Below are 14,451 nucleotides of genomic sequence, written 5' to 3'. Positions count from 1 at the left end.
ATCCTACTGAGTGTATTTTTTTATCCCTGACATTTTGTTTTTATCTCAAGGTGTTTGATTCAAGACTCTTTTTATGTCATCCATGTCTCTATTTACAATAGTCAGTCTTTTCTCTAGCTTCTTGAATATATAAAAACTGTTTTAATGTCTACTAATTCTTTGACCTGTTCCATATTCTAGGTCAGTTTTAACTGATGGTTTTTTCTCCTCATTTGGGTTGTATTTTCATTTTATATTTTGGGTTTTACTTTTTTGCACTGATGATTTTTTTTAAATTGAGTTTTGGACATTGTAAATTTTATCTTTGTATGTGTAGGACAATTTTGTTTTCCTATAAATATCCTTGCACTATTTTTCTGGAACATAATCAAATTATTTAAAAAGAGTTTGATCATCTGTTAGGTGGATCCAGGGCTTTGTTTAAACTAGGGTTAATCCTTCCTCACTACCAAGGCAAGACTCTTGGTACTCTAGCTGTTCTCCCATTAGTTACTAGTTTTTTTCCCTCTCACCGTGTTGAGAACAGTGATTTTTCTAAGGCCTGCCTGAAATCTGTTCAGGTTCATCTTTCCAAGATCTCAGTTTCCTCCCACAAATGAGCTGATCAATATTCAATTGACCCTGTTCAGATCTATAGTATGTCGACATAAGAAACATCCAAACCTGCCTGCAGAGAATTTTTATGAGTTTATTTGAGCCTAAATTGACAATTGTTGGGAAACAAGATCTCAAATGCTCTGAAGAATGACAGTGTAGCAGTTTCTTTTTCTTTTTCTTTTTTTGCATATATACAATTGTTCAATCATAGTTGTCCCAATTTTCCCCCTTTAATACATTTGAAATGAAAGAGGGAACTAAGGAAGATTACATAAGGGTAGAGGTGGGGATCGAATTACAGGGTTATTAAAAAGATTATGTATTTTCCTGAGGGCCTTTAAGACTTTGAGGGGTATTACTTCAGGCATCTCAAAGGTATGTTAGCCTGTATGCAGGAGGACAATAGACTTAGCTTGCTTTACAAAAGAAGTTCCAGACCTGGGGTGTGACCTGCCCAGTTAGAAATTTTTGACTTTTACTTTTTTTTGGTTCACAGGTACTTTTTCTAAATGCAGCTCTCTCCTACTCTGCCTTATAAAATTGCTCTCTGAAGCTGTTCTGGTTCCCTTAGATCTCAGCTCCTTTCTACTCTTCAACCCAGAGAGGCCACTGTACTTTGCTTAGGTTCTCCCTCTTTTGCTATTCATCAGAGACTTTCTCCACACTGTTACCTCAGACAGTCGCAGGGCTTGCTTCATGTGGTTGATTTCAGTCCCTGAGGAACCGGTGTCCTTCGCTGTGTGATGTCTAATATCTTGAGGGCCATTGTTTCATACGTTTTGTTATAGTTGTTTCAGATGAGAGAACAAGTCAGATCCTTCTTACTCCAACTTGCCTAGAAGCTGGAGTCTTTATTTTCTCAATTAAAAACAATACATAGCCTTGCCCTTGCTGGGTATCCCAGTTGGTTGGAGCATCATCCTGTGAACCAAAAAAAAAAAAAGTTGAAGTCTATCGCAGGTCGGGACAAGTATGGGAGGCAACCAACCTGTTTCTAATATGAATGTTTCTCTCTTTCTCTCCCCCTTCCTCTCTCTAAAATCAATAAAAACACATACACTTGGGTGAGGATAAACAAAATAGCCTTGATCTTGTATATACAATGGACTTTGTCTTTTGTCTGTAATATATTTTGCACACATTTTCCCCAATTTTTCATGTATTTTTGATTTTGAGTTGTCTTTATCAATGTAAAAGTATGTAATTTTTAATTTGTACCCACATTATAAATCTATTAATTTATTGCCTCTGAATTTTGCTTTATAGTCTAAAAGCTTTGCCATACATTTAGGTAATAGAGGAATTCAGTCATCTTTCCTCTTAGAACTTGTATAGTAATTGTATGTTACCTTACAGGATCTGATTTCATGTATTTCTAAATGTCTACCTAGTTGTCCCAAAATCATTGCTCAAAATGTCTAGCATGGCCTATTTGTTTGAGATAATTATAATATTCCACCATCCATCCATTGTTTCAAATTATATTGATTTTAAAGTAATTTCAAACCTAATTATCTGGGGTGAGTTTTTCTTTTACAAAAGGTCAAATAAAATCAAAACAGGGAATGAAATCACTTGGACAAGGGTCCAAAGCCGTTGGTGCTCGTTAGGATTTTGGTGTGTGTTATCTCTTCAGAACTTACACTTTGATTAAACAAAATAAATATGAGACAAACTTGGCTAGTTTGTGAACTCATTTATTTCTGCCTATTCAGGATGTGTGAGTGATTTCATAATTTGCACAATAGAAAGCTTGCTTTTTCATGCTTGAAGTACAGAACCATAGAATTTAAGTTTGGAAATGGTTTTTTGCAACATTCCATCTGACCCTTATATTCTCTTTAGGTGTCCAAGAAAGAAATAACAAACGTGTCTATGTTTTAGTACCTCCATTCCCAGGGAAATCCATACTTCTCTAAGAAGTCCTTTATATTTTTGAACATAGTGTTAGTCAGTCAATCTCAATACTCCTAGTCACTGATGTGTGGCCCACTTACCATCTCAATTCCTATGTTCTCAGCTCACAGGAGTGCTGTGAACTTCAGAACTATCAGGCCCATACTCTCCTGTCTTTAACACAAAACACTACTTAAATTGTGCCAAATTAGTTATAGTCTGGTGAGTACTCTATAACCTCAGATTTTATGGAAAAAGTTATTTTAATAATCACATTTTGTATGCTTTGTAAAAGTGCAATATTTTACCACTAATAGATATGTACTCAAGTAAGTATTGATTGAGTGACCACTTAAAACTCTCTATATCTTTTCTTTTGCACAATACTGTGTTATCTTCCCAAAAAGCCACATTATGTTTTGTGCCACAATATTTTGAAGACATATTCTACAAAACATTAGAGTCCATGATCAGAAATACTTATAACAGAAAGTCTTTCTCTAGAGAAGTCATAATGAGCACTAGCATATTACTGCTTCTGAAAGATCCAGCAGTAAAACAATTGTTAATATTACTTATCCCAGAATTTTAGAATAGGAACTATTCATTAAACTGGAAAAGAAATGGGTTACTGTTCAATAATTTTCTTGATACCAACAATGTATAGTGCTGTGTGCAATGGCTCTGCAGGTGAAATACATACAGCATTTAATAATATCTGCTGAATGTCAGCATGGCCTAAAACACATATATGCCAATGGCAATTATCATACGTATCAGGGATGAAATTTTATTCCATTATTTGTAAAAAGCTGAGTTCAGAAGTAAGGGTAAATTTCATTTTTCCCGATTGGGAGTATAAAAAATTTAGAGCCTCAGAAATTAGAAATTTTTTTTTTAAAGAAAGTTAATGAAAATACCATTACCCTTGGAGGATGAAAGTGGTTCATATACATTTACCTAACAGTAATTTTGTTGCTGCACTGGTTAGTAAATGTCCCCAGGCGACATTTGCAATGTTATAAGGATACAACAGAAGGACACACTGACGAAGGAATGACTGCCCTGCGTTCAGTGTCATCTCAACATCTCCAACTGCTGGGCCGCGCTCAGCCTAAGTAAAAAAAGAAAAAGGTAGAGCTTCTCATTTATCCACTTTATTTTACATAGTTTTGTGTTCTTTACAGTCTCAGATATTTGTAAATGATCTGCTTCTTGAATTAACTCCTAGAGTAATAATGTTATATTTTAGCGCCACAAATTAGATATGCAATGAGACAGAATTGAGTATTTAATTATTATATGATTTAGTAATGATTATGTAATATAGATCATTCTTTTTATCATTTGCATTTTACATTTTAGCTTTAATATAAATTTAATTAAATTATATAATAGATAGCTAATAGAGATGCATTTAAATATATTGCTTAAATATTTAAGGCCTAAGTAGATGCTCAAGATAACAGTATGTTTAAACAAGCTGAGAAGTACTTACACTTTTAGGAAACTCACACAGTATGTTTGTTCATGGGCCCTGTTTACACATATTAAGGGTATATACATCATTAGCAAACAAGACACCTTGACAATGAAAGTTGGAAATGAATAGAACTTATTTCTACTGTAGTACTATTTCCTCTTTTGAATATATACCCGTTTCTTCAAATAAAATTAATTTTAAAGTATCTCATGCTAGCACATATATGTACCTATATAATATGAATATATATGATAAAATTAAATTATAAGGTGATGAGAAAAATCTATTTTAAAGATAAAATAGAAATGATTTAAGAAAGAAATGTTTATAAAAAAGAAAAATTATTAAAATGAAAAATAAAATTTTGCTTCAACAATAGTATAGAAAACTACAAAGTATCATCATGAGCAGAAGAAACAAATCACATAGACAAGGAAATTGTTTTGTTTTTCTTTTATTGCCTGAATGAATATTATGCTAAAGAAATTGCATTTCTAATATCAGTTTGATAGGTTACTAGTTTATATTCTGAAGTAGAAAGAATACAAAATAAAATCAATAAATAAATTATCTCTGAAAAAAAATGACTTCATTTCTTAACTCAGAGGTAGCCATAAATTGAAGAGAGATTTATTTATAATACCTCATTCACCTAGAATTTAATAATTTTTTGACAAGTAGATAACAGTCTTTAAAATATTAAGTGGTACTTGCAAAGGAAAAATGATGGAGCACTTGATAACATAATTTTGCAATTTAATATTGTTTTTCAATGAATTTTCAAATATATCACTTATCTGAATGTTAATACGGGTGTAATGTATAAAGCTTATTTTCCCAGTTTTTAAAAGGAATTTTGCTAACATTTAAGGACATGCTAAAGTAAGTTTTCTGGACTAGAATTAAGGCTTTGTTTAATGTGTTGATACAAGGAGAACCTTGAGATTAAAGCTGTGTTTAAAGCCGAGCATTTCTGGAAGCCTGCTTTTGCCCTTAGAGCAACTGCAGCAGCGCTCTTTGATCAAGTAGCGGGGGTATGCGTGGTCTTTCTGAGGTTTTCTCAGTGCTGGGAGACTTACTATTTAGGTTCTTACAAATCCAAGTGTGGTTCATGGACCTAGCAGTGTGAGAATCACCTTGGAACTTGTTAGAAATGTAAAATCTTGGGCCCCACCTTAGAACTGTTATAATAGAATCTGCACGTTAAGAGACCCCAAGGAATGCACGCTAAAGCTTAAGAAGCACCCACCTAGGTCCTAGCTCACAACCAAACTCACCGTGTACCACAGGCTTCAAATCCCTCCAGCAATACCTTCGGTTTAGGGTGGGGGTTAGTCTGCATGAACGTTGTTGAGGGTGGGGACCAATTCACTGTGTTTAGTGTCAATCCCCCATTCGGTTTTCTTCCCGTTGTGCTCCAGCTCCAGGACATTTGCCTCTAGCTGCCCTTGCAGGAGTGACCTGCCTTTCCTGGTCATCTGCATTTGTTTGCCTGGTGGCTCACCGGGGAGTGTTTTCGAAGAGTTGGATTTTGCCTTAACCGTGTAAACAGTTCCTTGAACAGTGGGATTGGAGCCTTTACAATGCATTTGCCCCTCCTTCAGCTCTAGTTTTGGTCAATGTGTTCCTCCCCTTCCTCCAATACCATCTGTTTTTCCTTTCTCCCTGCTTTATTTGTTTTTCCCAGTGCCCTAAAATTGTCAGTATTTGTTGCCTTTCCCCCTACAAATTAAGAATTTTTTTCCAAAAGGGAATAATTAAAAAAAAATTCTAAAGCCAATCATGTCCTGTTATGATTTCTGCAGAAATGGAAACTCACATTATACTGTTTCCCGCCTCCAAGGGTGACTCCCCGGGGACTGCACCTTCTTCTCACTCTTCAAGGGGCGGCTCTCTGAAGTCTATCCAGGATTCATAGCTGTTTTCTGCAGGGAATGGGAGGGGGAGGACTTCCCTGCGGTCTTATTCATTCCTACCTTGCCTCCTCGCATATATTTTTTATGTGCTTCTGCTGATATCGTCAACGTGATCCCAGGTCTTTCAGAAATTATTACTATTAGAACCACAATTTCATCATTTTTCTTTTTTTTTTTTAATGTGGAATGGATTTTACCTTAAACATAGATATAAATACAGAAACAAACACAAATGTAAATGTGTAATTATAAATGAATATATTACAACAAATTTAAATGTAATGGCATATTAAATATAAGTAACCTATTTCCTGCAGAAGCTGAAGTATAGCTCCACTCACTATACCTTGATCGAGTCTTTTTCCTTTTTCAAAACAATTTCCTCATTTAAAGTGGAAAACAACCTTACAGCTTGTCCCACAATTTAGGAGGATGTTTACAATTACTGCCCATTTCCCTACAGCCTTCTAATGTCTCCAAACAGATTTTAATTTCCAAGAAAGATTCTTAGATGTAAAATGCCACTTTATGAATAATTTCTGTATTCCCCTTTTGGGCAAGCTGCTACTTATTTGGCAAGCTTTAAAAGCTGTTTTCAAAAACACTTTCAAGGGACCAGTTATCAACTTCTTTTAACTTTCAAAAACATTCTATTAGGATTTTGTTCCATATTAAGAATATTTTATAAGATTTTCAGAGGAAATTTATCCTTGTTTTTAAAATGGATATAAGCTGACAAGATACAATATCTATTAATGAGTATAATTAAATCCCGTACAATCAGATTCTACCTTCAAAAAACTATAAGGTAGCCAAGATATATGACTATATTCAATAACCGTATTGTTATTATAAACTAATTTCTCTACAATGTTAATATTGAAGGTACAATTTAGATGTTTCAAAACAACCAGGTATTTACTTTTAAAAAGAGAGTATTTATGTTCTGTCTTTACAGTGAATTATCTTGATTGCCTTACATATAAATGTTTTGATACTTCATTTAATTAGTACTGTAAAAATTAGTGATATTAATCCTCAGGATCCATTTGAAGCTATACCATCCTTGTATGTTATGCACGTAACCATGATTCTGTTATGATATCTTCTTTGTCCGGACAGGAAGAAGTGAAGCACTGGTATACGTAGCAGCATGTAGCAACACTGCATGGGCCCCCACGCAGTAAAGGGTGAGGAAAAAAATCATTCAGACTTGTCCTGTGTTAGAGCAGATTTTCTGTTATGTGTTCTGTGTCTCCTCAAACACAAATGCTCCACCCATTGATCAAGCAAAAGCCAATGCTAATCAAATATAATGATTCTTTGAAAACATCTCTCTGGTCGATGGAGAGTATAATAACTGATAACATTTTAACATGTTTAAACTTAACACTGTCTGGCACCTATTTGAGATAATGTTCAAAGAACTTATAATTCTTACATAAATTTTCCACTGATGCCTCATGTGATACTCAAACATTTGAAAGGAAACAATGGAATTTAAGGTTATTAGGTAGTCTTTAAGATCCATTTCATTATTGACAGGTATTGAGCTGAAGTACCTAGGTAATGAAACCACGCCTATATTAAAATGACATGAAAATGAAAACAAACAAACAAAGAATTGACTCCTGCATCCCTGGGCTCAGCAGCGCTCCGTGATGAGAGTCCTTTTTTATGCTCATCAATCATATGTGATACAGCTTTCTTAAAATTAAAAAATTATATACATATATATATTTTACAAGACAGAGTTTATTTAGAAAGTCACAGAGGTGGAAGTGAGCCCCTAAAAGAAATGGGCTCAGGAAGCAAGTTACAGAGGCCAAAGAGGAGCCCATGGCGCTGAGGAGACAGAAAGGCAAGAAAAACGCACCTGGGGAAGGGGTTGGGGAAAGGTAAGGGCCGGCAAGCTAGAGGAGAAGGGAGGGGTTAGGAGACAGAAAGACAGAGGGAGAGGAAGAGATGTTATTTAGGGCTCCAAGGTGTTACATTATTGAAGTAATTCAGCTTTAAAATTTATATATATATGCCTCTTTTTTTCCCCTGGTATACATCACACCACCAAGTGTTTATAAAGAGATGCTTTTAACACAGCCCCAATATTGAACCCTGAACAACCCAATTATCTCCCTTGCCTCTGGCCCCGTGGTGGTCTTATACCAGATTGTTTCTTGTGACGATTTTGTGCGTGGGTGTTCTTTCATTATTTTCCACGAGACCACTCTTCCACCTCACCACACGCCTGTGGAAAATGAAATGTCTTCATTTTCCACAGGTTCAACCATTGATAGATGCTCTTTGTCAGCTGGTTGGTTGTCCGGTGGGTGGTTATTGTGTATAAAGTTAAAGCATCTCTTAGATGGATAAACATAATTGTTATAGTTTTTGTTGCTATTTATATATTGAAGACTTGAAATTTCACAAAATGAACAGAAATGGTAAACAATAACTTGGCAGTTGCCACGGCCACCCAATTTTTCATGCAATATAGCTTATGAAACATGTTCGATATAGGGCATTTTGGGCATGTTGTCCTACATAAAATGTGTATTGACATCTAGCTTCCCTATTAACAGGACCCAACTCTTTCGACTGGCACTAGCTTTGGATCTCAATTGATCACGGCTCTCTCTCCAAAACCAGAAGTTACTTCCGTTGCATATTCTACTATTATAAATTTGGCCTGTTTTTCATCTTTGACTGACTGATTCTGGTGACAATTAGAGTTGCCTTTCCACTGCAGCAGAAGGGAACCTTTTCAAATGGTTGTGTCTAATCAGTTGAAGAGAGACAAGACAACCAGGCCTCTAGCTTGAGGATATTTCCTGTTTCAATTTCCATTTCATCCCTCTGGCTCACCTTTCAATCATGGCACTGTTCCTGACTGACAGAAATGCAGTGGTGGAAATTTGAACACGGCATAATTAAATATCTTTTGCTGAACTTCAGAAGAGAGAAATATCTCTTCTTTCAGAGGCAGTGAGCTCCTTTTTTTAAAAAAAGTGGCTGCATCTATGAGTTGAAAGGACACTCCAGAACTGAACTGTGTGCGATCATGCAAAAACGCAGCTATATTCTTAACAACTCCTCACAATGATTGCAACGGTGGTCCATTTTCAGTTCCTTACTGATATTGGTTTCTCAAAGATGGCCACTTGGTTATAATATAACTATGTTTGTGTGTATCGTCCTAATATGTACAATCTATGTATCTTCATATATAGCAACGTTAGAGCAACTACAGCTCCCTTAGGATGGCTTATCTAGGTTTTCACATAAATAATTGCTGAATGAAAACAGAACAAATGAAGAGATAGATTTAAAAGCGAAAAAAAACAACAAGTCTAAACTTTGATGTTCATAAAAATATCAAAAAATTCTCTGGTCTCAATGTTTCTCAAGCTTGTATACCCATTAAAATCAGCTGCAGACCCTTTAAAATGTCAAAGCTGAGGCACACCCCAGCCAAATTAGACCATGAAGACTCTCTGACAGAGTATTTTCTAAAAGCATTAGAGCTTTGCTTTTGACATTTAGGTCTTTAATCCACCTGATGTAATGTTGCAGTTTAAATTAACTTCAGGGATAACATCAGCATCCATTGAACCCACTTCTAGTTTATGAGTTTCTTTTTTTTTTTTGAGTTTTTCTAACTATAGGTAATGATTGATATTTTAACAACTTTATTCTTTGTTAGAAATTGTCCAAAGGAAAAAAGGAGTATTTATTTTTAATAAACAAAAATCATTCTATCTGAATTATAGTATGAGTACATTATACCCTTTTATAAAGTTACATAGCAAGATCTCAGTAATCTTATCTTCCTATATCTTGAAATTCCTGGCTATTTTATTGTAATAGAAATTGTTTTATCGTTATGCATCAATTATTTCCAACTATGCTTGAAAAAGACTGAAATAAAAAGTAGAGGAAAAATAAATTTTCCTTAAAGGCTCCTGCTAAAATGAAATAAAAAGCAAACAAAACAAAAACTTTCAGTATTAACTTATTCTTAGTTTTCTTATTACCTTGTCCAAAGCTTTGCACCATCTCCAAAAGCCTAAAAGATGAGTGGAAACACAATCTCCATAGTGTTCTCCTAGCTGTCTTGACCACATTGAGGATGATCTGTTTAGAGTGAGGAAGAGAAGAAAATTTACAGAAGAAGAGTTATTACAAATATCAGATGAATTAGATGGTAAGTGAGAAGATGAGACAGCACCACACTGGGCTCAATAATAATAATGAATTTGACCATGTTAGCTACGAGTCTTTGGATGGTGATATCCTAGATGAATTTTCTCAGAATCAAGCATCAACAAGTGAACAATATATTTCTAAATATCAAAGGAAAATATGACATTCTCATTCACTTAATCATTCAACTAGAAGAACATCATACAAAACTGTGCAACAGAAATCTAGACTTTTTTTTCTGAGAGAATGTGTGACAGTCTACTGCCTTCTTTGATTTTACATATCCCAAAATGTTCTTGATATGCTTATAAGTGGACAAATGATAAGAGCAAGTACTGAAAAATGACCTTGATACACCAATATGAACTATCGGAAAGAGAAACTAAGAAAACAATCTTATTTATAATTGCATCACAAAAAATTCCTAGGAATAAATTTAACCAAGGACTTAAAAACTCTGCACTCAGAAAATTATAAGACATGAAGATATAAATTGAAGAAGGTACAAATAAGTGGAAGCACATACTGTGTTCATGATAGAAATAATTAACATCATTAAAATGTCCATATAACCCAAAGCAGTCTATAGATTCAATATAATCCCTATTTAGATACCAATGGTGTATTTAACAGAACTAGAACAAATATTCTAGAAATTTCTATGGAACCACAAAAGACCAAAACTAGCCACAGAAATCTTGAGAAAGAACATTGGAGAAATCACGCTACCTGATATCAAAACATACTACAATGACACAGTAATCAAAGCAGCAAGGTACTGTCATAAAAACAGACACATAGATGAACGGAACAGAACAGAGAGGCCAGAAACAAATCCACAGTTTATGGCCAATTAATATTTGACAAAGGAGGTGAACATATATGGGGTAAATATAGTCTATTCAATAAATGGTGGTGTGAATATTGGAGACATACATGCAAAAAAGAATGAAACTTCACCACATTCTTACAATACACATAAGAATAAACTCAAAATGAATTAAACACTTACATGTTAGAGTTAAAAACATTAAAATTCTAAAGAAAAAATAGGCAGTAAAATCTCAAAAATTTCTCATAGCAACATTTTTTTCTGATATATAACTTCAAGCAAAGGAAACAAAAGATAAAATAAACAAATGAGATTATATCAAATTAAAAAGGTTTTTATTGCACAGCAAAGGAAACCACCAACAAAATGCAAAGATAATTTACTGAATAGGAGAACATATTCACCAATGATACATCTGATAAATGGTTAATATCCAAAGCTTATAAAGAACTTATACAACTCAACAACAAAAATAACTCCAAATGATCCAATTTAAAATGGACCAAGGGCTTGAATAGACACTTCTCCCAAGTGGACATTCCAATGGCCAATAAACATATGAAAAGATGCTCATCACCGAGAAATGCAAATTAAAACCAGAATGACATATTGCCTTACCTGTCAGAGTGGCTGTCATGGCTTAGGTCAACAAATCACCATCCAACAAGTGTTGGTGAGGATGTGGCAAAAAGGGAACTCTGGTTCACTCTTGGTCAGAATGTAGATTGGTGCAGCCACTGTGGAAAGCAGTGCAGAATTACCTCAAAAAGTTAAAAATGGAACTGGTTTATGACCCAGTGATGTCATTTCTGGGAATGTATCCAAAGAAACCCAAAACAATAATTTGAAAGAATATATGCACCTCTGTGTTCATTTCAATATTATTTACAATAGCCAAAATTTGTAAGTAGCCCAAATGTCCATCAGTAGATGAGGAGATAAAATGCTATGGTACATTTGTACAATGGAATAGTACTCAGCCACAAAAAGAAGGAAATCTTACCTTTAGCAAAGCGTGGATGGAACTGGAGAGTATTATGCTAAATGAAATAAGCCAGGCAGAGAAAGACAAATACCATATGATTTCACTTTCTGTAATAAACAAAAAGCAACTAACAAACAAAATAGCAACAGACTACTTTTTTCCTGGTATACTGAAAGTTTATCCCAAGGTAATACACTTTTTTCCTAACACAATTGATTTAAAAAACTATAGCTCCCACTACCCTTTTGCATCAGCTATGCCATATACAAAATGTCCATGTCTGCATTTTAGACAGTATGTCTGTTTTGGGGACCTCTATTCTATTTAATTGGTCTGATTTCTAGGCTGCAATAATATCTCACTCTTTTAATGATATTACTTTATAATAAATATTGATATTTGTAAAATAATCCTTCCTCTTACTTATTTCTCATCAATAGCTTATTTATTCTTTGTGTCTGAAAAATTAAGTACATTTTAGAATCCATTTATACTTCATCAAAGAGAATTTTAATTGTATTGCATTAAGAAATCACTTTATATAGTACTGACATCTTTATACTATTTTTTAAAAGATCTTATTTATTTATTTTTAGAGAGGGGGAAGGGAGGGAAAGAGTGGGAGAGAAACATCAATGTGTGGTTGCCTCTCACACGCCCCCCCTACTGGGCACCTGGCCTGCAACCCAGGCATACGCCCTCACCGGGATTTGAACCAGCAACCCTTTGGTTCGCAGGGTGGCATTCAATCCACTGAGCCACACCAGCCAGGGCAACATCTTTATATTATTGAGTCTTTAAATAAAAAACGTGAGATTTCTCTAGCTAACCAATCATATTACTTTTCTAGAACTACCTTCCATACATCTTATGGTTAGTATGAAAGGACTCCAGTATCTTCAGCAAAAGTTAGTCCAGAGATGAGTTTCTGATAAAAGGTGAGAAAACATCCATCCTCCAAGAATTTTGGAACTAAGATAGAGAGATAGGTATCTTCCACTCAGTTGTTTTCTGAAAAGTGAAGAGATTTGGCTAAAAGGTGGAGGGATTGGTCTGCAACATCAGAAAAAAACTGAAGCCTATGGTGGTGTGGCTCAGTGGATCGAGCACCTGCCTGAAAACTGAGAGATTGCTGGTTGGATTCCCAGTCAGGGCACAGGCCTGCGCTGCAGGCGTGCGAGAGACACCTGATTGATGTATCTCTTGCACATTGATGTTTGCCTCTCCTTCCCCGTCTCTTCTCCTCTCTCTAAAAGTAAATAAATAAAATCTTTAAACGAAAAAAAAACTGAAGGAAATTACAAGGGGGAAATATGGGGAAAAGATATTGAGGGCAATCACCTCCCTCATTTCAATTTGTTCACGGGGCACAGGCACACTTTTGTCCTTATATTCTGTGAAATACGTGCATATCCATATAAGAAATTTTCTTCTTTTCTGAAGCCAAGTTAAGTTCAGCTTCTTTGCTTGCTCTTGAAACACATAATTGTCACAGTTTTTCTTTATGAGTATATGTATCAAAATGATTATTTCTTAGGCAATTACTTTTCCTTGCGTTCATAACTTTATAGTCTATTTGGATGTTACAAATTTAAACAATTTATTGTATTTTATAGAAAAATTATCGAGTGTGCTTATAAATGATTAATAATATCACACAACATGACTTAGAAATTCTGTTTAAAATAATGGGAATGGTTTGAAATTGTTCATTAGAAATAGCCTTCGAAAATATTTGTCTTTGGAAAAGATGTTAAAAATCTATGTAAAAAGTGATAATAGATTTTTATATCAACTGATATTTCTTTTTGAGAGTAAAGGCTGAATCTAATAACTTCTAACTAGTAATTATATACTGCTACTTTGGATCAATATTTCTTAAACAACATTAAATCTAGATTTTAGTTTCTAATTATTATAGCAATATTCATAGACAAAGTGGAAATACATTTTGGTTAAACACTGAGAACTTTGAATTCTGATCCAAACAAATGATTGATCAACATAATAACTTAGCTCTTTAAAAATACATAAATTATGTTTATACACTGTTTATAGGGATAATAAATACAAATGCACTTACATTTTTCTTTATAATGAAAATCACAACTTATAATATGAAATTAAATATTGGAGAACATTTATATAATGTTTGTAAAGCTGAGAATTATTGAACTAGACTTCTGGAAATGTTAGTATTTTATAAGTATTGCATAAAGGCAAGATTCTATATAATCCTATATGCGAATATCCCAGCTCATACCTAATCAAAATGACCACTTGAATTTAAAAGACTTTGAATGGTGCTGAAAAGCTACTTGGCAGGACATTACAATAGTCCAAGTGAGAGTTAATGGGTCTTTGTGTTACACATATATCTATTAGAACAATAGAAATGGAGATAAGTGGATGGGTTAAAAGTATATTTTTGAGACAGATCTCATTAGGACTTGCTAATGAGTTTGATGTGAAGGCTCAGTGAAGGAGAGAAAATAGTGATTAGTTCTAGGTTGAGCATTTGGTGTGTGTGGTGGTAGCACTG

This window comes from Desmodus rotundus, chromosome 7 (genome assembly GCF_022682495.2).
Source record: "Desmodus rotundus isolate HL8 chromosome 7, HLdesRot8A.1, whole genome shotgun sequence".
Classification (NCBI taxonomy): Eukaryota; Metazoa; Chordata; class Mammalia; order Chiroptera; family Phyllostomidae; genus Desmodus; species Desmodus rotundus.
This window is presented reverse-complemented; position numbering follows the sequence as displayed.